The 23,939-nt window shown below is 47.9% G+C and overlaps 1 protein-coding gene across 4 annotated transcripts in view; it reads left to right on the top strand.

Moving 5' to 3' along the window:
• The window catches only part of MICAL2 (microtubule associated monooxygenase, calponin and LIM domain containing 2), a 186,283-nt gene that overhangs the window by 41,410 nt on the left and 120,934 nt on the right, over positions 1 to 23,939 (top strand). For 3 of the 4 annotated variants that reach the window (XM_011971495.1, XM_011971496.1, XM_011971497.1), the window contains exon 1: positions 2,847 to 2,921. The gene's annotated coding sequence lies outside the window, so the exon portion shown is untranslated. Of the gene's footprint in view, positions 1 to 2,846; positions 2,922 to 23,939 lie in introns of those variants that run through there. The other variant, XM_011971494.1, reaches the window with a different exon arrangement.

The following is a 23,939-nucleotide window of genomic DNA, read 5'->3' on the forward strand; positions in this document are numbered from 1 at the left end:
GCCCTATGAAGTGGGTACTAACATCATCCACATTTTAAAATAAGAAATTGAGGCTCACAGAGATGATGTGATTTGTCTAGGGCCATCCAACTAATTTAAAATGACAGAGCTGGGATAGGACCCTTGGTTTGCCTGATGGTAGGGCCCAAGTTCCTAACTGCCTCACTGGGTAACACTTCTCTTGTTCTGTCTGAAGCTCCCCTGGTCTGGCTCAGCACCTGAGTCTTTGTCCACAGTCTGGGGAGGGGCTGGGATGTGGAGACCCCTACCTGCTGCATGCTGCTGAGGGGTCAGCTGTGAGGTTTTAGCTGGTCTTGATATATCTCACACTGACCTACACCAGATGGTTCTTGAACAAGTCTTTAGTGCATTGAAACTATTCATTTCTTCATTCAACAAATATTTACTGAGTGCCTGGAGGCTCCAGGCCCTGTCCAAGTGCTGGGGTCCCTCAGGGAAGAACTTAGACTTGAAAAACATCCAAGAGGAAGGTTCCCGGAGTTCCTGTCACTTGGGCCTGTCATGTCCCACTTAATCTCACAGGAAACCTTCCCTGTATCACCCAAATCAGGGCCACGGGGGACCAGAGACCTCATGCTTCTTTGCTCGACACTGGCCTGATGGCAAGTCCAAGGAGAGACGGCATTTCTTCATGCTGGTTGATTACAAAGGAAAATATCGTGTCAGGGAATGAGCATGGGTGTGGACTCAGGCCAGCTCCATTGGTAGTCCCAGGGCTGCTGTGGTCTCTGCTCATTGAGACTTTGGGTGAGGTACTTTGCTGGGCCATGCCTCAGTTTCCCCCTCTGTAACAATACTGTACTACCTGTCTTACAGGGTTGCTGGGTATATTAGCTGAGGTAGCAGTGTTAACTACCCAAGGCAATACCTGTGCACAGGTTAACCCCTTCCTCTTACAACAACTAAGTAGTTTTGTTGGTGTCTCTGAAAGTCAGGGTACCTGGAGCAGGGCCACTGAATGGGGTCCCAGGTGAGGAAATCACCAATTGTATCAAGCTCCTCATTTTACAGATGAAGGAACAGAGGCCCTGACGCTCAAAGGCCAGAAGGTATTGGACTCTAGGACCTTCTATTTGTTGGTGTTACAGGGAGCTCAAAGTGTATTTGGCTGTTGGTCAGACAGAGGGTACGAGTTGGTCCCTCGAGTGGCCAGACACTGTGCCCAGGCCTCTGTGAGCATCTGACTGGTGGTCAGCCCTTGTAGCCTGGTCCAGTCATACCTACCTCCAACCCACCATGAAGACAACCCAAGCAGAACCTTAGAGAGCCCCGTGTCCCTGCTGCTTGTCTCCACAATGCCCTAGCGTGGATAGGGACTTCTGTTCCTGAGATCTAGAAAGCATTGACAGGGTCCCTGGCTTCTGAAACTCCGGTTGGACCAATGATGCAATTCTGTACCAGGATGTCCAGCTCCCCACCCACGGCTCTCAGAAGCTCCCCTTGAGAAGCAGGGGGCAGACAAGTCAAGGCCTCTAGCCACTCTGACATCTGGCTGGAAGCAGCAGCACAGAGCCTGCAGCTCAGGCTGATAGAATGTGGCCCAGGCAAGCCGGCCTGTTTGTCAGCTGGCACAGGCCCCGAGGGGTGTGGGCTTAATAATGATGATGATGGGCGGGCAGGGCTGCCGCTTCTGCCCAGGTGGCCGCCCTTGGAACTTGCCAGGCTCGCCCAGTGTGTGGGCCCACCAGGGCTATGCTCAGAGTTGATGTCCAGGACACCTTCCCCTCAGCTGGGTGGGAAAAACCATGAGCACTGGGGCAGCCGATCCTGGGCTCCAATCCTGCCTTGCTCTGGGGCCTTGGCAAGTGCCGTCTGTTCTGCAAGCCTCTGTTTGCTGTCTGTGAGGAGCCACTGAGATAAAGCAGGTCGTCTCCACCCTTGATGGTTCCACGTGTGACCGGTACACAGCACTTCGTAGGCTCTCTCCCATTAACAGGTTGAGAATTTTGAACAGTGAATCGAATCCCATCTCCCAGCACTCTAACGATACGTGCTCTTTGTGTGCCAGAGAGAGAGAGAGAGTGTGTGTGTGTGTGTAAGAGTGTATGTGTGTGTGTGTGGAGGCACCACTCTGTTGAGCAAAGTGTGCGTATACCTCCCTGGAGTATGAGTATTGCCTCTTATAGATGTCAAATTTCACAACTGTGTTAGTTTTTGTCCCCTTGAGGTTATTTCTTAAATATTTTGATTTATTTTTTAATGTGGAGGTAAATCATTAGAAATATTTTGTAACTCTGGGCTTTGTTTTCCAAACAGGTGTAGAGGTATGTTCTGCAGAAGCAATAGGATGTCATCAGATAATGTGGGTCGTCACTAGAAGCCAAGAGAATAATTGGTTTAGGAAACTCAGCCATGATCAGCTGGTGCACTTTCATAACTCCCTAGTTTACTCAGCGTTAGACAATGGGACCAGTTTCACACTGGGGACTTGCTATCAAGTTTTACACCTGCTTGATTTACTTTCATTGTGTCTCATGCTTAGAAATTCTGACACTTTCTGTTTTTACTAAAGCAGCAAATAAAGCATTGTTTTCCAGATCCCTCCTACTCCTCAGCAAAGTCTTTGTATAGAGATCTGATAAGCCCTTAGGGTGCCCTGACTGCAGCCAACAATAGAATTTGTTTAGCCATCTTGCTGTGCCTTTCTTCATGTGCAAAACTTGTTGGAGCACAGAGAGAGATTCTCTGTCCATTTCCTCTTGCTGGGTGAAGTGTCCCACAAGGCAAAGTGCACAAGCATGCGCGACCTCTTGGAGGAGACTAGAAAGGAGGCGTAAGCTGAGATGATGTCACTGACATTAATTGTTGGGCTCTTGTTTTTAAAGGAACATGGCAACCTGTGTGTGTCTCATCCCAGAAAGAGAAGACTTTAACCACTGTGATGCCTGAGAATCCAGTGAGTAAGTCACAGTGGCAGATCTTGTTTACCATGGAGTAGCTCCTGGGGGCTGGTCCTAGGCTTAGGAAAGTGTGGGATGTTCCCACCATCCTGGGGCAGCTTGCCATGCCCAGGGCGCACTGTTCCCTCTGAGTCAGCACCGCCTCCTCTGCACTCCCCTAGCACTGTGTTCATGCCTCAGATACACCACTGAGTTAAGGTTCGTTCATCTGCTTGTCCCACCTACCGGCTGAGGGAGCCTTGAGGGCAAGGAACCAGACTCTAGCTTTCCTGTCTGAGTCAGGCAGCAATTCTCGGCAGGTACAGTACCAGGCACATCACAGGGACCAGCAGCTGTTTGTGGACTCAAGGAGTCTCACCCCTGAGGTTTGATCAGGGCTTTACGGTCCACAAAGCTTTATCACGGGCAGTGTTCCATGGGAACCCTGTGCCCTGGGTGGGGTGGTCATATTATCCTCGTTTATTTTATAGATGTGGAGGCTGGGGTCTGAGGAGTCGGATAGCCTGCCACAGGTGGTAGGCTAATAAGCGCCTAGGACTCAGGTCTTCTGTGTCTCAGGCTAGCCTGGTTTCTGTAATGTCAAACCTTATAATTAGAAAGGTTGTTTAGAGTAAACCCCTCATTGCCAAACAGGGAGACTGAGGCCTGGCCTGAAGATACTTTCTCAAGGTGACAGGACTCACTGGTGTCCAATGGAGAATCGAAATGCAGGCCCTGGACTTCCAGTCTGGCGTTTTGGCACCCCTCCTCCCTCCTCCTCTGCTCTGCTCCTGTATACAGCAATCAGAGAACATTTTGGGACCATAAATCTGTGTTTACAGGAGGGCAAAGAACTCACAGAAAGCCATGAGTTAGAAGGAACATGGGGATGAATAAAACTCACCCTTCTCTCCGGGAGCTTCCCTGGACATGTGAGCCTTGGCAGGGCCTTGAAGAGGCTCAGTTTAGTTGTGGGAGGAGGGAGGATGAAGGTGAGTGTGAGGGGAGAGCATCAGGACCCAATCCAAGAAACCTGGGCATGGGTGGAGGCCCCAGCGGAGGGGCAGCCAGCGTGCGTGTCAGGGCATTTGGCAGCTGGCCTGGTGGGCGCTGAGGGATCACGTGGGGTGAGAAGTCCACGGGAGTCCTGAATGGCAGGATGACAAGGGGTTGACTGGACCTCAGGGAAAGCTGCTCCAGGAGTTCTCATTCTTAGTATCTGGGGAAAGACCCAGACAAAGAGCTGATTGGCCAGTCTGCCACAGCCTGAGAAACGGTCCCCTCTCTGGAGAAACAGAATACAGTTTGTCCACAGAGGAGGGTCGGGCGATGAACAGTAAATTCCAACGTTGTCTGAAATGTGTGTGGGGAGGGGAGTGTGAGCAGTTCTGGCTGGCTCAATCCTGTTGCCCTCAGATGAATTTTGGTTCTGCTCTGTTTCTGATTGAGCACATGTGCTGCTGTTCTCTCTTCCCCTTGGAATCTTGGGTCCCTCCTGGCTCATCCATTCAATCCAGGCTTGACCCAGGGCCAGGTGGGTCCTGGCTACTCTTCTGTGTTCACTCCACCTTTTCTTGCAACTTCCTGGACTTGGGGACTGGGACTGACTGCCAGCTTCATCTCCATTGGCAGGGTGAAACATAAAATCTCCCCAAATTACAGAAAATGTGATGCTTGCCAAATAGGTACCCCGGATTATTTTCCAAAGCATTCCCAAATTATACACTTCTCTGGGGCAGGGGAAGTGTGTCATGTTGTATCATGATTGTTTACACTTCATATTCTTTGCACTTTACGTTTTATAAAGGTCATTTCATCTTCATGATCAAGCAGGTGGACTTCTCCCATTTTACAGATGAGAAATTAGCCTTAAACAGGCTTAACCTGCCCAAGGCAATGCAGCTGTCTAAGGGCTGAGCTGGAGCATGGCGCAGTCCTGCTGTTTATAAATTCCATGATGTCTCTCCTCTGCTAAACTCCAACCATAGTAAATCCCTGGAGGGCCTGAGACATAAGAGGAGCTCAGTAAACACTTGTGGAATGAGTGACTTTTGGCTTTTTTTTTGGCCACTCTTAACCATAAGTGGACCCTTTTTGGCAGCAAAGAGAACACTACCCTGTGGAATATTTGAGTTTCTTGTCATGATAAGGAACTGGTGAGCTGTCTTCTCACCCACCCTTACCTCTGGGAACTAGGTCACGCACACTGAATAATTAATTTCTTGACTTTTACTTGGAGCTTCCTCCTCCTGACGTTGAGATGATATGCTAGACACTGATCTATAGAGGTCCTTGGCAGAAGCAGATCCTATTGTTTGTTGTCACAGACCTTCAGTGACCCATCTAATTGCCCATGAATAATACCTGTGGCCTAAACAGGTCAGCCTTCCAGGCAGTTCACTCATCTCCTCCTTCTACCCTTCCCCCACCAACCTTCTCTAGACTGAGGAAGAGGGACAGGTGTGTATTATCTTAGATATGCAGGGTTCTGTAGGGTCAAGGGAGCCTACCTCTTCCTTGTCACTGACCTCTGAACTTTTCCATATTTTTGTGGCAAGGGCTGGAGAAAGAACAAGAAAACCATGTCGAGATGGGAAAGAATTCATAGGCTCCGGAAGGCAGTTATCAAAATATCTGCTGGGTCTGCTCTTTTCCTAAGTGACACTTGGGTCATGTTTCTTAGAGTCTGCAAGGGATCCAGCTGGCCTCGTTAGACTCTTGAGGTCAACAGAATAGAGCAGAAACAAGAGTGGGCTGAGACCAAGAGACCCACATTCTGGTGTTGGCTGTCCACAGCTTAGCTATGTGGCCTTGGGCGAGTCATAGAACCTCAGCTGCCTTCAGATTTCTTATTCAGGAAGTCAGGGAGGGGTGGAAGTTTGGTGGCATCTTAAAGAAGTCTCCTTGACTTCTGTGGTCCTGGTCCTCAGTGCCTCTCTCAGTTTGTCCTTGTGATTAGCACTGTCTTCTCCTCCAGATCACCCCTCCTCCTCATGCGGTCAGATCTTGCTTCTGTAAGCACTTTCATCCTGACCTTTGTAGCTTTGCCATCTCTCCCCTGCCCCACCCTGAGTTATGCCAGAGTGCAGATAAGAACTCCCTGTTGCTGCCCTAGTCTCCTGCCAAGCAGCATGGGAGAAGACTCTAACCTGGTGAGATTGTTAGAGATCTAAGGAGTGAAAGTTGGTTGGTATCAGAGGAAAATGGGATTAAAGGTTGTTGGGATTTTCAAGTCCTTGATGCCCCAGGGTACCTGGATTGTACTGAGTTGTTTGATCAGAGGGTAGTCAATATGTTCTTAAGAATATGGCCCCAAGTTGGCCAACCCTTGTGATCAGGGGTGACCAGACACTTTGGAGAAATAAAGGGAATAGCATTGGTAGAAGGTTGCTCAGTGAGAGATGAGAGATATCTCAGATGAATAACCAACATGAAAAAGGGAAAGACTAGGTCGGGAAGGTGGATTTGCCTCTAACATTTACAATTGTAAAGTATTAAAGCTGAAAAGAACTATAGATCCTTTAATCCACTTCTCTCATTTATTAGTAAAGAAACTGAGGCCCAGAGACATGACTCGAACACACCCATAGAGCAAGCCGGTGATAGAAGTGAGACAGAAGCCAAGTCTCCTGATTCCCAGCAAGTGGCTCTCTCCACAGTTCCATGTTGCCTCCTCATGTGGGTTCAGCCACCGTGCCTTCCTCTTTTCTCCTCCACCCTGCACTTGAATATCTCAGGTGTTAGCAGGGCCCCCACTGCTCCTACCTCATTGTTTATCAAGGCCTAATAAAACCTGGATGCAACAGCATGGAGAGGTTTAGGCTTCTCATGTGCAGGCTGTTTTGATTTGTACTTAGTGACTTAACACTGTTGAGTTGCCATTATTCTGTTTTATGATGTGTTTTGGGGTGAAAGATTAATTCAAGACAGGAAATGAAGGCTATATGATGGCCCAGCCTTAGCAGCAGTATCCTCCTGTGAGTTTGCCATTCAAATCAAAATCACATGAGCATTGTTGCTAAGCAGGCCTTGTGAGAACCTCCAGCGAAGGGCATGGATTACACTCTCGCTGGCTCTGAGAGGGGCTCTTTCTGTCAGAGGCTGGCCATCCTGTCACTATGCTGATGGCACATAAACCAGAATGGAAGCCACTCACTTTTTCTGTAGAACTCCATTTGACCCAACACTTCCTGCTGAGCTCAAGGAAATGCATCTTGAGCACTTTGCATTGGGCAAGCACTAGGTTTACATATATTACCTTGTTTTTCCTCATAGCAGCTCTCTGAGAGGTAGGCATGTCTATCTGTTATATTGGGGAGAAAAGTGAGACAGTTACAGGTTAAATAACTTGTCCCTGCCCACAAGGGCCAGGACTCAAACACAGGGTTTCTGACTCTAAAGCCTTTCCTGGCTCCACATTTCACATGGCTCTCTGCACACAGAGGGGAGGGCTGGGGAAACATAGGCAAGGCATTGACTGAAGTGTCAAACATTTAATACGGGACTTCCAAATGCCAGGTCCTGGGCTTGGTTCTTGGGATGCAAAAGTGAGTAAGACCTAGTCCCTTTACTCCTAGGACTTGTGACCTGGCCTGTGGTGGCACAGATGTATATGATGACATTCATAGCTCCCTTATCAGCATTATAAAGAGCCATACCAAGTGCTCTGGAAGCACTGAGAGGAGAGCAGCACACAGGGAAGACTGCACCAAGGAGGGGCTGTGAGACTTGGGTACTGAAGGATGATCAGGAGGTTGCCAGGCAGAAAAGGAGGCAGAGAGTTCTCCAAGGAAACTGGGTGGTAGTGTGAAAGGGCCTGATTTGGTGTTTGGAAGTAAGGAGGAGTAGTGTGCATACTTTCTTCTTAGCTGAGGGTACAAGGAATGAGACATTCAGTTGAGAGATGAGCTCTGAAGTGAGAGAGGAGGGGAGTTCAGAAGTAGACTGTCCAGGGCTTTGCAAAACACTTGCTGCTAGGTGAGATTTATTGAAAGAAACATTAGCAGAGACCAGGAAAGCGTCTCCAAATATGAATTCTCCAGCTGTCTGATGGATGTTTCTGTACAGAGAAAGGAACTTCTGCTGGGGGCTCATTTTCAGAGCGTTTGTGTAGGTTTTCTGCATTTTGTGTCTCACACATGAGTGGAAGTGATTATTGATGGGGCAAAGTGAATGGAGTGGGACGGGCCACACCAACAGTTCATATTTAAAATGTCTCAGATTCCTCTTGCCAGATAAGCTGATAGCAAACACCCTTGTGAGTTCCTGCGCAGACTGACTCTCCAGGGATCGTTTTGCATTCCAGACAGGGTCACACAATATTTCTGCAGGAGCTGGGGCTCTGGGGTGAGAAAGCTACTCAAAAATAAAGACCAACAACAAATATAGTTGTTTCTAAGGATGACATTTGCAAGGCAAAAGTATCCAGGAAGTAGATTATTTGTCATGAGGGTGAGCCAGAATTTTTAAAAATATCAGATCATTAGAGTGGAAGGAATAATGGTGGAGAGAGAGAGAGGAAGAGAGAGAGAGCTCCAGGAACTCTTGTCTCCTGGGTGTGGTTGTCCCTGCACACCCCCACTTTAGTGAATACCTTGCCGAGGTCTGCCCCAGGAAATGAGTTTCGAAAACTGAACTTTGAGCCTGAATTGTCTTCTGTGGAGAAGAGCAGACCAATAAACAGAGAGTGATTTGGAGTCTAAGACTTCTTGGTCTTCCATCAACAGTCCCTATCTGCTGCCCTTGGGTTTTGTATCTTTATGAGAAAAGAAAAAAATCTTTTTTGGAACAGTTGGGGCTTATTTTAGTAAACATGTTTTTCAGAGCATGAGCCCAAATACCAAGGAAAGAGTCCAATGTCTTTATTCAGCCAACAGAAATGTATTCATCAGGATGATGAGAGCCCGTCTCCCTCCTACCAGGGAAAAGTCACTAGCAGGGCTATACCTTTGGGGCTCCCCTCCCCTGCGGCTTCTGGATGTTGGAGTTTGGGGCTGGTAAGGGACATTTTGACCCCCTGAATGGTCAAGGACCTTTCTGGGCCCTGGAACCTATGACCCGGCCTCTCTGAGCTCTCAGGAACGTGGCCTCTGAGTGTGGCCTGGAGAGGCAGCGTTCTTCCCCCAGCCTGTCCCACACAAGTCTGCGTTGCTCTCAATGTAGCGATGAGCTACACTGCTCATGACTCTACATTGCAATGGTTCTGCAGCCCCCGAGCCATTACCAAATAGGCAAATGTTAAAGGGCTTTCAAACCTCAGTGCTCGTGCACCTAGTCCAGGGAGGTGAAACACAACCTGTCAGACAAATAACCTCCTCCTGTCAGTTCAGCAATTGAATGTCAGCTAGAGACTGGTTCTACCCTGTCTTCTCAGACATGCATTTCTGCACTTGCCATCTGTAACCTTACTTGGCTTTATAGACATTTGGGGAGAAGTTCCTGGGAGACTTCAGTTCCTCTGTACAGTAGAGGATTGGGTCAGAACTGTCAGTTCTGTTCAGATGTCTGAACTGCCTTCTGATAGCGGCATATTTTCCCTGGGCAGAGAGCTCCTCTCAGGCCACATCCTGATGAAGGAAGGAATCCTTTCTCAGAGCTGTCTCACCCTGCCAGTTTCTGGTCTGTTCACTCTCCTGAGGTTGTACCTAAGAACTGTCAAGCTGGGTTCATGCAGTACATTGCCTGGCACATGGTAATCAATGTTGAATGAATGAATGAATGACTAGCAAGGAAATTCTTCTGTTTTCCAGCAGAACAAAATGGAAGTGAACAGGCCTCAGACTATGTGGCCTGCATGCTGTCAGGACCCAGCATGCACTTCAGAAAAGACCCCTTTGGTTATTGGCGCAAAGGAAGTTACCTGATAAAGACACCTTCTAGCCAGGACCTGGAAAGACAGACGATGTTTAATCACATCACCTCAAGATGAGGAGTCCTGTTTTCAGGGCTTAAAACGAACAAACATCAATAGCGACAATGAACCACTGGGAATGCTAGCCCTGGAGAAAGCAGGGGAAATCATTCTGCTGGCAATCCCTGCATACCTAGCCAACCCCAGCTGGCCGAATGTCCCATGCTTGGACAGGTCTCCCAGGAACCTCATGATGGGGCTCTTCCTTTGTCATGCTGCCTCTCTACAGCACAGGTGATTTTACATCTAAATCTTAGATCCTGACTTTCCGGGTGTATTGACATTTTGGTAGGCTTTGAATAGCCCATTAGTTATTTCGGACTCAGGCAGGGCTCACCTGTCTGTGCAGGTGTATGCACCTGCTTATAAAGGCTGAATGCAGTGTGCAGGCCCTTGTGCAGACTCTAGGGTGAGGGACGTGGCCAGCTGGACTGCCAGTTGGGTGAACGGCCCCATGAAAGGAGTGCACAAGCATCTCAGAGGCCAGCAGACTACTGAGAGCCAGGAAGGTGTTATTTGTGTTGTTAATAACATTAATGACGATATAAGCAAGAAAGCTTCTGTAATTGTATATCAGGAAATTAATCCTGAAATTGGTAGTCTGTAATTCAAATGAAAAATTTAGAACTCTTTTAAGTGAACTCTAAAGGTACTACCGTGGAAGCAGTTCCTTCCCTCCGGAGCCAGATTTCTACTCGTAAGCATTCATTCATTCAACAAACGTACTGCCTGCTGGGAGCAGGCACCACATTGGCACTGGAATTATAAAGATGAAGACCAGTCAACAGCTTATCAATGAGTGAATTAGCTATAAAAACCATAATCCAGAAATCATATGAATCTTAAATATTAGTTATCAACTGAGAACCCAGAGCTGGGGTGAATACTCTGCGAAATAGAAAATAAATAAAAAATATCAGCCTTTCCTTAAGGTTACACATTAGATTGTCCAGACAAAATTAATGCACAGAAGACATGATAGGTTCAAGGCTAAAGGAAAAGCCAAATGGCGTGATCTGTGACCTCTGTGTGGGAACTCTCTGTCTCCCCCGTTTCTCAGAAGATGGGAAGAAGCATCTTATTCCTTTGGCATCCACGGCACCTAGCAAGGCCCCGGTCACAATATAGGTTATCAGTAAATTGAATGAATGGAATCGAATGTGGCTAGTGGTTCCCGAAGTTGGCTGATCAACAGAATTCCCTGGGGAGTTAAAAACATCTTTACCTCTTGGCCCTCAGGCTGCAGGGATTCTGTTTGGGAACAGGCCCAGGAAACTGAGTTTTCGTAGACCTCCTGGGCAAATCTGCCTGACAGCCAGATTTGGTGAGGTCAGGCGTAGACTCTGAGTTAGAAGAACACAGGTGGGTAAGGGACGGGGTGGCGGAGGGCTTTTGAACCTGAATGCTCCAGCCAATCCCTTAAGATCCTGCCCTGGTGCCACGTTCTCAGGGAGTTTCTCTCAGGTGCGGAGTCACTCCATCTTCCAGCTCGGCATCACCTCCCCGGCAGCTCTTACCAATAACTGTTAGTTTGTTCGGATTTCCTAAATAGACTGTGAAGCTCCTAGGGGGCACAGCTCGTAGTAGGTTTTCAGTCAGCACCATGGAGCTGACTGGGCTTCAGAGGATGGGTGAGGTTTGAGCAGGGGCAGAAGTAAGGCAGAGACCTGATGTGAGGGCAGCCACAGGGTAAGCCTGAATGCCTTTGGGATTGAGCCTAACAAGGAAGAGGGGGCTGCATGATGGTGGGTGGGAACCCACTGAGCCTGGCGGGAGGGCTTGGACTTGTAAAAGGGCTGTAGGGAACCCTGAGAGCTTTATGAACAGGATAAAGGAGAAGCTAGTGAGTTGGGAAGCGGGAGGTCAGTGAGGAGGCCCATGGTAGCTCAGGTCAGAGCTGGCCAGGCCCTGGATGAAGTGGCAGGGTTGTCGACAAAGGGCAGCCACACTCTAGCCACTACATACCCTGAATTGTGTGTGATACTCTTGATTTGATTGTATCTACCAGCAGTGGTTATTGAGCACCCACCATTGCCAGGGGCACGGGCACCAGGCCCTGGGGCTTGCAGCCTTCAGCTTCAGAGCACACAGTCAGGTGAGGTAGGAGGGGCCACAAGTAGATCAATGCAAGGGTATGTGCAAAGCTATCCTACAAACTTCCCCAGAGTACAGTGTGGAAAAGGGGGCCCGGGGAGGGCAAAATAATGCTTCAAAGAAGAACAGTGCAGCTAAGGATGCAGCCCAGCCAGGCGTCACTGTGTTTCATCCTGAAGTCACCCCATGGGTCAGGACTGTTATTATACCCATTTTATGGATGAAGAAACTGAGGTTCAAAGAGGTTAGGCAACTCCTCCAGGCTCACACACCTAGTAAATGGTGGGTTGGGTTTGGTGGCCAGTCTGCCTGACTCCAGAGTCCAAACTGGGACCTGTGACACTCTGCTGCCTTTGATGTTTCAGCCCTAAAGACCACTGGGTTTTCACAGGTGAACAGAGTCCAGATAGGCATTCCAGATAGAGGGATCAGCATCAGCAAAGGCATGTGGGTGGAAGTGTGTTGGAGTGCAGTTTATTGGGAAACTGCAAATGGTTCCTGATTCTAGAGTATGAGGGGGCGGGAAAGTGATGAGAGGAGAGACTGGAGGGGTGGGCTAGGGCTAGATCATGAAGGTAGTTTTTGTTTTGCTCCATTAAGATGTTTGGACTTCACCCTGCATATTGTCAGGGAGCTGTTGAAGGATTTTGAACAGAAATGGAACCTGACCAAGTGCACATTTTTGAAATAAAGATCTCTCTGGCAACAGTTTGAGGACTAGGCTGGTGGATTGGAGGGAGGTGAATCTGGAGGCAGGAAAGGTATTGAGGAGGAGATTTTGAGTGTTCCAGGTGACAGCAGGTGGAGACCTGACCCTTCTAGGAAGGATGGGAGGCAGCAAATAGGGCTGTTGAAGGGGCGGGACTTGGTGACTGGCTGGCTCTGCAAGATGAGGGAAAAGGGGCAGAGAAATTTGACCCCAAGGATTTGGCCACAGAGTCAGGATGGTGCTGCTCACTGAGGTTGGGGCTGCAGGAGAAGGAACAGGTGGGGTTGGAAGGGAAATTGGCCACACGTGAGGTCTCTAAAAGCTAGTGAGAGGAGAATGTCCAATTGTTGGTGACACAGGGGCCTGAAATGCAGCAGGGAGCTGCGTGGTGCAAGTACAGCCTGCAGAGACATGAGGACACAGATACTGGTTGAACTGTAGGAGTGTGGCGGTCCATGAGAGTGAAGACCAGAACCTTCATTTTCAGGGGCAGTTAGAGAGGGGTCTGCCCTCTCTATGGGGCCTCAAGATAAGGTCCCATAAGTGGCAGTTGCATTTAGCAGCAGTTGGTGGTGACGTTGGCCTGATGCACCGGGTGGCCTGTGAGAAGAAACCAGATTGTGGTGGTTCGATGGATGAGTGGGAGGTGAGGAAGTGCACATTGCACGGCTGGACTATTTTATCAGGAAACCTAGGCTGTGAGGGGAAGAAAGAAGGTTGCTATTTGTTTTCTCCCATAAAAGCAAATATAGATCTAACTGGTTGGATTTGTGCTCATTTTGGGGAATGACTTCGTGTTGATAAATTCACAAATCAGAGAAACAAAAATAAACTTTTGTTGAGCAATGAACTTTTTCTAAGGGTGTTTGAGAAAAATCAGGTCAAATGGTACAGTTCTTCTGAACGGGGGATTGGCCCAGGAGGTCAAGGCTGCAGTGAGCCGTGATCGTACCACTGCTCTCCAACCTGGGCAACAGAGTGAGATCCTGTCTGAAAAAAACAAACAAAAACAATGCACACAAAAAACAGGGGATCTTTGGGGGACAGACTCCACCAGCTATAGCTGGGCTGTGAGCTGCTCTGGGTGGGACAGCTCTGCAGTCATCCTGGGCTCCAGCTGCTGTGCCATGCACACAGTGAACAGGCATAGAGAAATCCTTTTCAAGTTCACTTGGCTGCGACTTCGATATGTCTTCGCCAGCATCCCTCTGTATCCTCCAGACTGGTATCAAGTCCCAAAGGCCTAATTTCAGCCAGTCAGGAGACATAGTGCCATTTAGATACAAAGGTTCCCCTGGAGAGTGCCTTTAAGAGGGTGCTGGGCAAAGACTTGGTGGAAAATCTGTTTTTAGCTGTCTTACTATAAGAGAGAGTTGGTTAAGGTGAGGATGAGCTACCCTCACCTTTTATGTGAAAATGCATCAATTTCTGCCTTGGTTTGGCTTGGGCTACCTAGAGCTTGAGGTGGTAGGAATTATCCCCACGCAGCTTCCCGGGAACTGATGCTTATTGAGCTCATCTGTGGACCCAGCGCGGTGAGAGACCCCTCCATGTAATTTTCACAGGAACCCTATGTTGTTTATGACTTGCTCAAAGGAGCACTTAGTGACTCAGAAGCCCATGTTCTTTCCACCACATCACACTGGCTTCCAGGGACTCAAGAGCTGAGTGCCCCGGGGGTGTTTCTGAAACCAAGGAAATTAACTAGCTTATCTGTTCTAGTCTCCTGTCTTATGCTATTTGCAAATAGGGAAAAGATGTCTTTTTCAAGATAGGGTGTATATGTGTGAGTGCCTACGTAGAGGGGTGGGCAGGCTTATTTCCGGGGGTCAGGCAACTTTTGCAGGACACTGAGGTACTAATAGAAGGTAAGATGTAAAATGACAGACCTGGTTGTTATTGGAAGTTGGCCTGCAACAGTGGGGTAAGAGACATCTTAATTCCCATGTGGTTGACCTTCACATTGCGAAGGAATGCCTTCTGATCCAGGCCAAATTTGACATACCCACTACTAACACCTACTGTATTAGCTAGGGTAATGCTTCCTGCCTAAGAGATAAGTTCCCAATTCTCAGTGACTTCACATACTGCACATTATAGCTCACAAATGTAAAGTCCAAAACATGTGTTCTGGTCAAAGAGGGCTTTCCCCCATGCAGGCATCCAGGGGACTGGGTCCCTTCCTTCTTGTGGCTCACCATCTTCAACACGCAGTTTCCAAGGTCTTTGTGCCCTGACAGAAGTAGAAGAGGCACGAAAAATCACTATGGGGGATTCTTATGGGTCGGTCTTAGAAGAGGCATTCGCCGCTGCTGCTCGGATTCCATGACTTAGAACCTGATCACCCGGGCTCACAGCTGCAAGCAAGGGTCCAGGAGGAAGGAGCAGTCCAGCTGGTGGTGAGCTAGCTCATCTCCACGACACCCACCAATGCTCCAAAGACACGTCTCAGCTGAGCTTTCACTGGTGGATTAGATGCTGTTCTCATTTGATCTATAGATCCTAGCATTTTGGAGTTTGATGAGGTTAGGAGAGTATCATGAATCAAAGGTCTTAGCTGGGCGTGGTGGCTCATGCCTGTAATTCCAGCACTTTGGGAGGCCGAGGAGGGTGGATCACTTGAGGTCAGGAGTTTGAGACCAGCCTGGCCAACATGGTGAAACCCCGTCTCTACTAAAAATACAAAAAAAAAAAAAAAAAAAAATTAACCGGGCCTGGTGGGAGGCACCTGTAATCCCAGCTACTTGGGAGGCTGAGGCAGGAGAATCGCTTGAACCCAAGAGGTGGAGGTTGCAGGGAGCCAAGATTGCACCACTGCACTCCAACCTGGGTGACAGAGCGAGACTCTGCCTCAAAAAAAAAAAAAAAAAAAAAGATTCAAAGGTCTAGACCAGAGACTACATCCCTGATGTGGTGTGCAAGACAGTAGTGCTTGTGTGCCTGTGGCACCATCTGCTTTATGTGGGAGCAACATGGGTATGCTTATTTAGGGTGCCACCCACTCTGTGTAGGAATTGTTGGAACACAGGGTCTGAGTGTTCTTCCTGGGTAGGGCGATGTATGCTAGGCTCTGAGAGCTAAGATCAGGGAGCTGGTGCCCAACCTTCCCTGGGGCACTGAAGGATATCTCACAGGTGCCGAGTGGTGGGGGAGGAGTGTACCTGTGGTGAGTCTGAGGAAGACAGAATAGGAAGTAAAAATGGGGAACTTGGCAAGGCTGAGCCTTGGTGGCCTTCCTGAGGTCAAATGAGATTTGGAAAGAATAAGAGAAGCCTAGATGACTTTTAAAAAAAGATAAAAAATATTTCATTGAACCAATAAAAAACAGCAAATGTCTTTCATTGACCTAATGATTTGTTTATTGTATTTTAATTCAAAAGTATTTCAGAAAGTTAGCAAGATTTTTAATTAGACCACAGATTCTATTCCCTGGCCTTGGGCCGCTCCCACTTATGGGAGGTGGTGATGGTGGTAGTGGTGGTAGGGGTTTTTTTTGTTTGCATTTTAGTTTTGTGGTAAAATTTACGTAACATAAAATTTATCATTTGAACCTTTTGTTTGTTTGTTTGTTTTGAAGCAGGCTCTTGTTCTAGTCACGCAGGCTGGAGTGCAGTGGCATGATCATGGCTTACAGCAGCCTCGACCTTCTGGGCCCAAGCAATCCTCTCACCTCAGCTCCCCAAGTACCACAAGTGGGACCACAGACGCACCCAACCACATCCAGCTAATTTTTCTTTGTTTTTTGTAGAGACAGAGTCTCACTGTGTTGCCCAGGCTGGTCTTGAACTCCTGGACTCAAGCGATCCTCCCACCTTTGCCTCCCAAAGAGCAGGAATTATAGGCATGAACCACTATGCCTGGCCCATTTGAACTATTTTTAAGTGTAAGATTTAATGGTATTAAGTACATTCATGTTGCTATGCAGCCATCACTACCATCCTTCCACAGAATAAACTGAAAGTTGGCACTTCTTTTTTATTTTTTTGAGATGGAGTCTCATTCTGTCACCCAGGCTGGAGTGCAGTGGCACAATCTTGGCTGACTGCAACCTCCACCTCCCAGGTTTAAGTGATTCTCTTGCCTCAGCCTCCTCAGTAGGTGGAATTACACGCATGTTGCCACCACACCTGGCTAATTTTTGTATTTTTGGTGGAGACGGGGTTTCACCATGTTGGTCAGGTGGTCTCAAACTCCTGACCTCGAGTCTGTACCTATTTAATAATAACTCTCTGTTCCCCACTTCCCCCAGGCCCTGGTAACCACCATTCTACTTTCTGTCTCTATGAATTTGCTTATTGTGGGCACCCCTCACTGTTAGTTTTGAGATAGGCTGGCCTCCTAGAAATTGGGATTCACAGTTCACAGTTTTCCTGGGCACCCAATGTGGTACCAAGATGATTCAGGTCACATGCAGAAGCGTCTGCAAAGTTTTTGGTGGTAAGATGAGCTCTGCGTGTGGGGTAAGATGTACATTATTTTGTCAACCAGGTACACAGGTTTCCTTCTTGGGGACTTCACCAGCAGGGGATCCTGCAGGCACAGCTGAGATTTGAGTCGGAGGCAATGCCTTCCCCATTCTGCTCTGGAATGTGGGTGGAAGAGCGTGGGCTCTGGAAGACACCTGCTGCACTGGACGCAAGGGCCCTGTAGTCCCTCGAGTGGAGTGGCTAGAAGGAACACAGCCTTGGGGGACTTGGCCCTGACCTGTCAACATTTAAGCTAATTCCTTAAATTAGCACAATGTCAGCGTTTCATGCAGGATGACCCTTTCTGTTTTGGAGAAAGATCACATTGCTAGTGCTGTGTAGCCACGAAGGGCCCAGGCCCTGAGTTCTACCCAGCCCTGAGCACTTGTTAGGCCTGGAGAAGATAAGATACAGGAGGCCCACCTCCTGTTGTTAAGATGGACAGTCAGGGAGAGAAGACTCCTGGCCTTGGAATGTGTATGTGAGAGGGGCTGTAAAAGTCATGCATGTTCCTGGTAGAAACTTTGGGAAATACAGAAAAGTATAGAGTAAGAGTATACTAACAGCTATCTGAAATGCGATCCTACACATCACCACTGTTCACATCTGGCTTATTTCTCTTCTCCTATAGACACTGGACATTATTTTATGGAGTTGAAATTATATTGACTTCCTGGATCCATATCCTGCTCTTTTCACTCTGCATTATGGCATAAGCATTTTCCCATGGATTAAATGTCTTTATAAATATTATTTTTAAAGGGCTGCCTGACACTTGTTTGGTTGTACCATGACTTATAAGACCATGCCTTATTTGATACTTGTAGATTCTCCAAGCCCAGAATAACTTGAGAGACAACAGAAGTTAACTGATTTAATTTACACAGCAGCTTCAGAAGAGGAAGACCATACTATTTCTGTATATATGGCTCATATGGACTGGGGCTAAGAGCATGGATTTCAAAGTGAAATGGCCTGGGCTCATTTCACAGCATCCCCACTAGCTACCTGCATGATATGGAGGCGTTTTTTCACCTTTGTAAAGCTGTCTTCTATCAAACAAGGGTGGTGAAATGAGACAGGGTGGTAAAGGCCTGGTACGCTGTGAGTGCCAGCTGTCAGTGTCCTCCCATGGGTAGTGCAAGGGGTGGGCTGGGCTTGAACCCAGGTCTCCTCATGCCTAGACCAGAGTTCTTTCCACCTCAAAGGCTTTCCCTGTTCTAGAAGGTCCTTGAAGAGAGACTTAGTGGTACAGATGAAGATATGGAGTGCTGGCTAGAAATCCTTGTGGAAAATTTTAGATATATATATGTATATGATATATTTGCACACACACCACACATACGTGTACATTTACATACACACACATGCATACACATACATGTACACACGCTACACATACACGTGTACATGCACACATGTGAATACACATACATGTGTGCACACATACTCATAGATACACAAACACATGTATACACATATGCACACATATACACATACGTGTACACATGTACACTCCTGCGAACATGCACACATGTAAACATACACATATATACACATGCATATATATACACGCACACATATATACATACATACACATATGCATACATATATACATACATGAAATAATCACACATGGCAAACATAGTTGCATTACAGAAAAGGAAGATAGGCAAGTTCTGCAATTATTTCTCTCTCTCTTTTTAAGGCCTTTGCTTTTTACGGAATAAAAATGAAAAAAGAAAGAAAAAAGTCATACCTCCCCCATGTCCACATAGACGTGTTGCGAGGATTCCTTAGGTTAACACTGGTGAGAGTGTCTGGCTGGTACTGGGCCCTGATGACGTTGGCTTCCTTCTGCCATTCCAAGCACTGTGACTGGTCAGCATACAGGTGTTTCTTGATGCCAGGAGGGGAGGCCTGGAGGGTGGGCACTGCCTCATTGGGACTTCCTGGGGCCTGGTACTGTTGAGTGGCTATAAGAAGCAATGGATGAGGTGAGGAAGGGGGAAATGTATGAGGCCCCTTCAAGCTAGACCAATGGAGTCCACTAACCATTGAAAACAAGTGGGGAAGAGGGCTGAGGCCAGAAGGGCAAGAGCCAAAGAACTTGGGTTCTCAGCGAAGGAGCAGGCATAGAAGGCCAGGGCCTGCAGTGGACCTGGGATCTCTCCCCAACACTCCCACCCTGTGGCAAAAGAGGGAAGGTCTGGGCCCTTGCTACCTCCTGGAAACTTGGTTGAGCTTCATGGTGAGTCTCTTGGGTGCTCTTTCATTGGCCTTTCCTAGTAGGGGTTTCAGACAGCATGTATAAGAGGACTCTCCATGTGTGCCTTCAGTGCACATGGAAAGGGGCTTTGGCTTCCTGGAGGTGATCTCAAGGCAACACCCAGGAGTAGTAGAGAAAGCTTTGGAGAAGTGGAACTTATCTCTCTAGGGAATGACTAAGAAGAATTATCTCACTGAGGCTGTCTTCCAGAGGAGGCAAGGGTGGAGCAGGCAGCCCCAGGAGGCGGTACACACTCCTCTATTTGTGGAAGTGACCGAGTCAAGGCTGGGGACACCTGGATGGAAGGAGATTACCAGGAAGACAAAGTGGCCCTCTCAGTCCCTTCCCAACCCTGGAAGTGCTCCTTTTGGTCAAATTGGGTGCCTAGTGCCCTGGTAGGTGGAAAGCCAGCCCTACCTGGGTCAAGTGGGAAGATAGGGTCTGTCAGCCCCACCTGGGAGTCAGGTGTTCCTGCCCATGGTGGGCTCTGTGGGGATGCACCAGGTGTGGAAGGCATCTCCCACCCCTGAGCCCCTGGCTGGCTCCTGCCACATCTCAGGTGTTGGATTCAGATGGCCATAACTGAGGGTCTTCTGTGTGCGAGAGTTAAAACTGGAGCTTTTTGTTTCCTGAGCACCCTGTGAGTGTGGGGTGAACACCCCACTTCATTGTCAAGGAACTTGGGCCTTGCTCCAGAGCTCCTTAGTGACATCGAGCTTGGAGAGGGAAAGTTTGAACAGGGCTGCTTGGCAGTATATATGGCAAGAGGGTTTTGTGTTTAGATTGCATTGACCTTGAAACAGATTTTGTCTGTGAGCCTCAAGGGTGGGTTGAAGAATGAGCTTTTCTCCTGGGCCAAACTGCTGCTTTGTGGGAAGGTTCTGCCTAGTGTCCACCCCTATCTCTCCTTAAGTTTGTATAAACTCCATCATTTATCGAAAGCCTGGTTACACTGTCTGATATGCCGTTTGGGAGAAAAGGCTCGGGGAAGGCAGGAGGCGTGGGAGTCCTAACTTTGAGGCACCTGCAGACTGGGATGGGGAGGCCCCTCCTCTCATTTGGAGAGGTGCTCAGGGACTCTACATAAACCTTGAGCTTAACTCTCAGATTTAGTGGGCTTAGCCCATTACCAATGTTGTTGCCTGCAATCTGGGGCCCTAAATTTTAATTTTTAGCAGCTAGAGGCAGGGAAAGGAAATTGCTTTGTGACTCATGAAGTCACATAGGCAGGGGACAGAAGAACCACAAATAAGAGACTCCACTTGGCAAAAACCAAATTGCTTCAAGGCTATTCTTGGAAACTTAAAGCATCACTTCTTGTTTCTTCCCAGAAAATACAGAAACCCTCATATTTCTGTCTAGTTGGTTTTATTTCTGTTGCATATCAAACCTCAAAAAGACAACAGCTGGGTGGTGGTTAACAAGGAAAACTTTAATAAGAGCTAGTTATCCAGGGTCCTCTGATTTAAAAAAAATTCCTGACTACCTTCTTTTGGGGTGAGAGGAAGGATAGCCACCAAAGGTTTTGCACCCCAGTTCTCTGAAGAAAGACCTGAAGCTCAGACTCACTGAGTCCTTCTGAGTGGTAGGTCAGCCCTTCCCAGTTCATTCCCAACACTATCCTGAATACTGTATGTTTTCAGTTCATTACCAAAACTACTTTCTATGAAGTTCCCTAGTTACACATGGGAAACTAAAACCCAAAAGATAAATTATTTGTCCGAGTCTACACAGAGAGGAAGTGAGTTTGAACTCAGATCTTCTAAATGGAAGGCCTTTAGGGACACTCTAGTTTTAAAGTGTACAGGTTGACTATACCTAAACTGAAATCTGGAATGCTCCAAAATTTGAAGCTTTTTGAGTGCTGATATGACGCTCTAAGGAAGTGTTCATTGGAGTCTTCTGGATTTTGGATTTTTGGGATTTGGGATGTTCAATCAAGTGAGTATGATGGACATATTCGAAAAAGAAAGAAAGAAAATAGAAATCCAAAACTCTTCTGGTCCCAAGCATTTTGGATAAGGGATACTCAACCTGTATATAACTCCTTGACCCAGAAAGCTAGTCTCAGTAGTCTTGAATGATGTTTCTTTTGCCTTTCCTTTTGATATGATGATGTTCGGGCTGTTTGAAGAATCATAATGAGTATTGGTTATTGCATACGTGATCTCACTGATTCCTTAGAGCTCTATGAAGTGAGGAGAACAGGTGGCCCTCTATATCCATTGGTCGCACATCACAGATACAACCAATTGTGGATTGAAAATATTCAGGGGGAAAAAAAAAACAGATGGTTCATCTATACTGGATATGTACAGACTTTTTTCTTGTCATTATTTCCTAAACAATGCAATGCAATTATTTACATAGAACTTCTGTTAGGTATTATAAGTAATCTAGAGATGATTTAAAGTATTAAGAGAGAATGTGTGTAAGTTATATGCAAACATGACATCATTTTATATAAGGGACTTGAGCATCTATGGATTTTGGTATCTGCATGGGATCCTGAAACCAATCTCCCATGGATACTGAGGGAAGCCTGTATTATCCCTATTTCACACATGAGAAAACTGAGGCCAAGACGGATGAGACAACTTGCCTAGGGTCACACAACTAGCAAGTGCTTGAGAGCAGATTCATACTCAGGCTGTCCTGACTCGAAATATTCTGATGTTAATCCCGTGAGGAAAGCTACCCGTCATGGGTGTTAGAGTCATTTTTAAGGTCTATGACCTAACTTGGAAAGCCAGTTGTAAAGAGTGAAATGGGTGTTTAGATCCAGGGTGGCAAGTCTGAGCCTGGTACGGGCTGCTGGGCTACACATCCAAGCTGCGCTTATCTTCTCCTGTCGAACCATCTCCCTCCACCTCCCCTTCTCTCATTCTAGATAAGGGCTGGTTCCTGGAGTTCCCACGCCTATCTAGCCCTCAGCACCACCTTTAGCTCTTTTTCCACTGGAGCCTGAAGACGAAGTTGTTCGTTCTTCTTCTGGAGGAGGAGGGGTGGCCATTGGGGTGCAGAGGAGACAGCTTCTTCCAGTTTGTAAATTATCGTTTGAATTGATGCCTCTAAACTGTTCATAATTTTAGACAAGGAGGAGTTGGCAACTTGGAGAACTGATTTACAAAACTATTTTCTAAACTGGTACATTTCCCCAGGTACAAATCTGCCTCCCGCGTGGATGCAGCGTGCATTACCACATCTACTGAGTGCCTCCCGGGACCCGGCTCTGCCGTCATCCACATTTCTTGCCCTTCACAGCTACCCTGCAAGGAGGAGATTATAATTTGTCTGTTACAGTAGGGAAACTGAGAATCAGAAGTGGCTTGTGTGAGGCAATAGCTCTGAAGCCTTACAGTTTTCTCTGTACCGCTTGCCTGTCCTCAGAAAAGACTGTAGTGTAGCAAGCAAGTTCAAATCGCCTTGTGTTTGTTGGCCAGCCACTGCAGCCTTTGTTCAATGCTGGGCACAGAAGTGGTTCCAAAGATAGATAAAGACTGAGGATGTTAATACGCTCTGCAAAGCAAATGAGTCCCGCCTTCTGTTTATGCTCTCTGGGTGGCAAGCATTGCACATGGGGAAAGTGGAGACACAGTAGGAGGCAGTGTTTATGTGAGTCATGCCCCAGTGAGCAGAGTGGATGCTCACAGAGCCCAGGGAGCATCTGTAAAGGAATCCATGCTCATCGCACCAGGCAGGGCACAGAGCCCGCTTTCTCAGTCTACTTAAGTTGTTGAGTGTCATAGACCAGGGTCACTGGGTAAGGCCTCATGGAAGAACCAGCCTGGGTAGGGCAGGAAAGCTGCTAGGCCTGAGCAGGGAATGAGTGATAGTCTCCCTTCAGCCAAGCTCAGTGCCAGGCACCTCAGCAGCTCTCCGGGAAAGAGGGAAGGGAGGGTAGGGCCCTAGGATCCCCTCACCCCAAGTCTGGGCATCCAGTGTCTGAGACCTTGCCTGCCCCAGCAGGCTCCTCCTGGCAGGTGGTGCCCAGTGGGTTCCTGTGCTCCGTTGCATGTGCTGTTCTTCCCCCTTCTCTTCCAGCTCCTCTTCTCATTGCTGCCTGGACAGCCCCTTAGCTGCCTCTTTGCCTCCAGCCTCCTCCTCCAGTCTACTGCTGCCCTCTCATCTTCCCAAAGACTTGCCTCTTCCTGCTGCTCTGTCTCCTGCTCCTCACCACCCACTGGAGAGGCCAGGCCCCCTCCTTGGCCTGGAGGGGACATCTGCCACCATGTGCGCTGGACATCCCCACCACACCTCCTCACAAATCCTGAACCTTGAACGTGCTGTCATTCCACCACTCTCCTGCTCTTCCCACACTCACATCCCTGTGTGGGTATTTCCATGGCCTGGAATGTCCACTGCCCAGTCTTCCAGTAAAATAAATCTCATTCCTAAAACTGAAGCTTTCTTGATACTTCCCTTTTGCGGCCCCTCTGGACTCCTCAAGGCTCTGTTGGACACCGCCTGCTCTGGGCTTCCATGCCCTTGGTTCATAGTCCACAAGCACTTGCCTGTGGTCTTGTAATCCGTCTTCCCCTGTGGGCAGGGCCTGAGCCTACATATTCCCAGCCCCTTGAGTGGTGCCCAA

This window comes from Mandrillus leucophaeus, unplaced genomic scaffold, assembly GCF_000951045.1.
Source record: "Mandrillus leucophaeus isolate KB7577 unplaced genomic scaffold, Mleu.le_1.0 Scaffold1228, whole genome shotgun sequence".
Taxonomy (NCBI): domain Eukaryota; kingdom Metazoa; phylum Chordata; class Mammalia; order Primates; family Cercopithecidae; genus Mandrillus; species Mandrillus leucophaeus.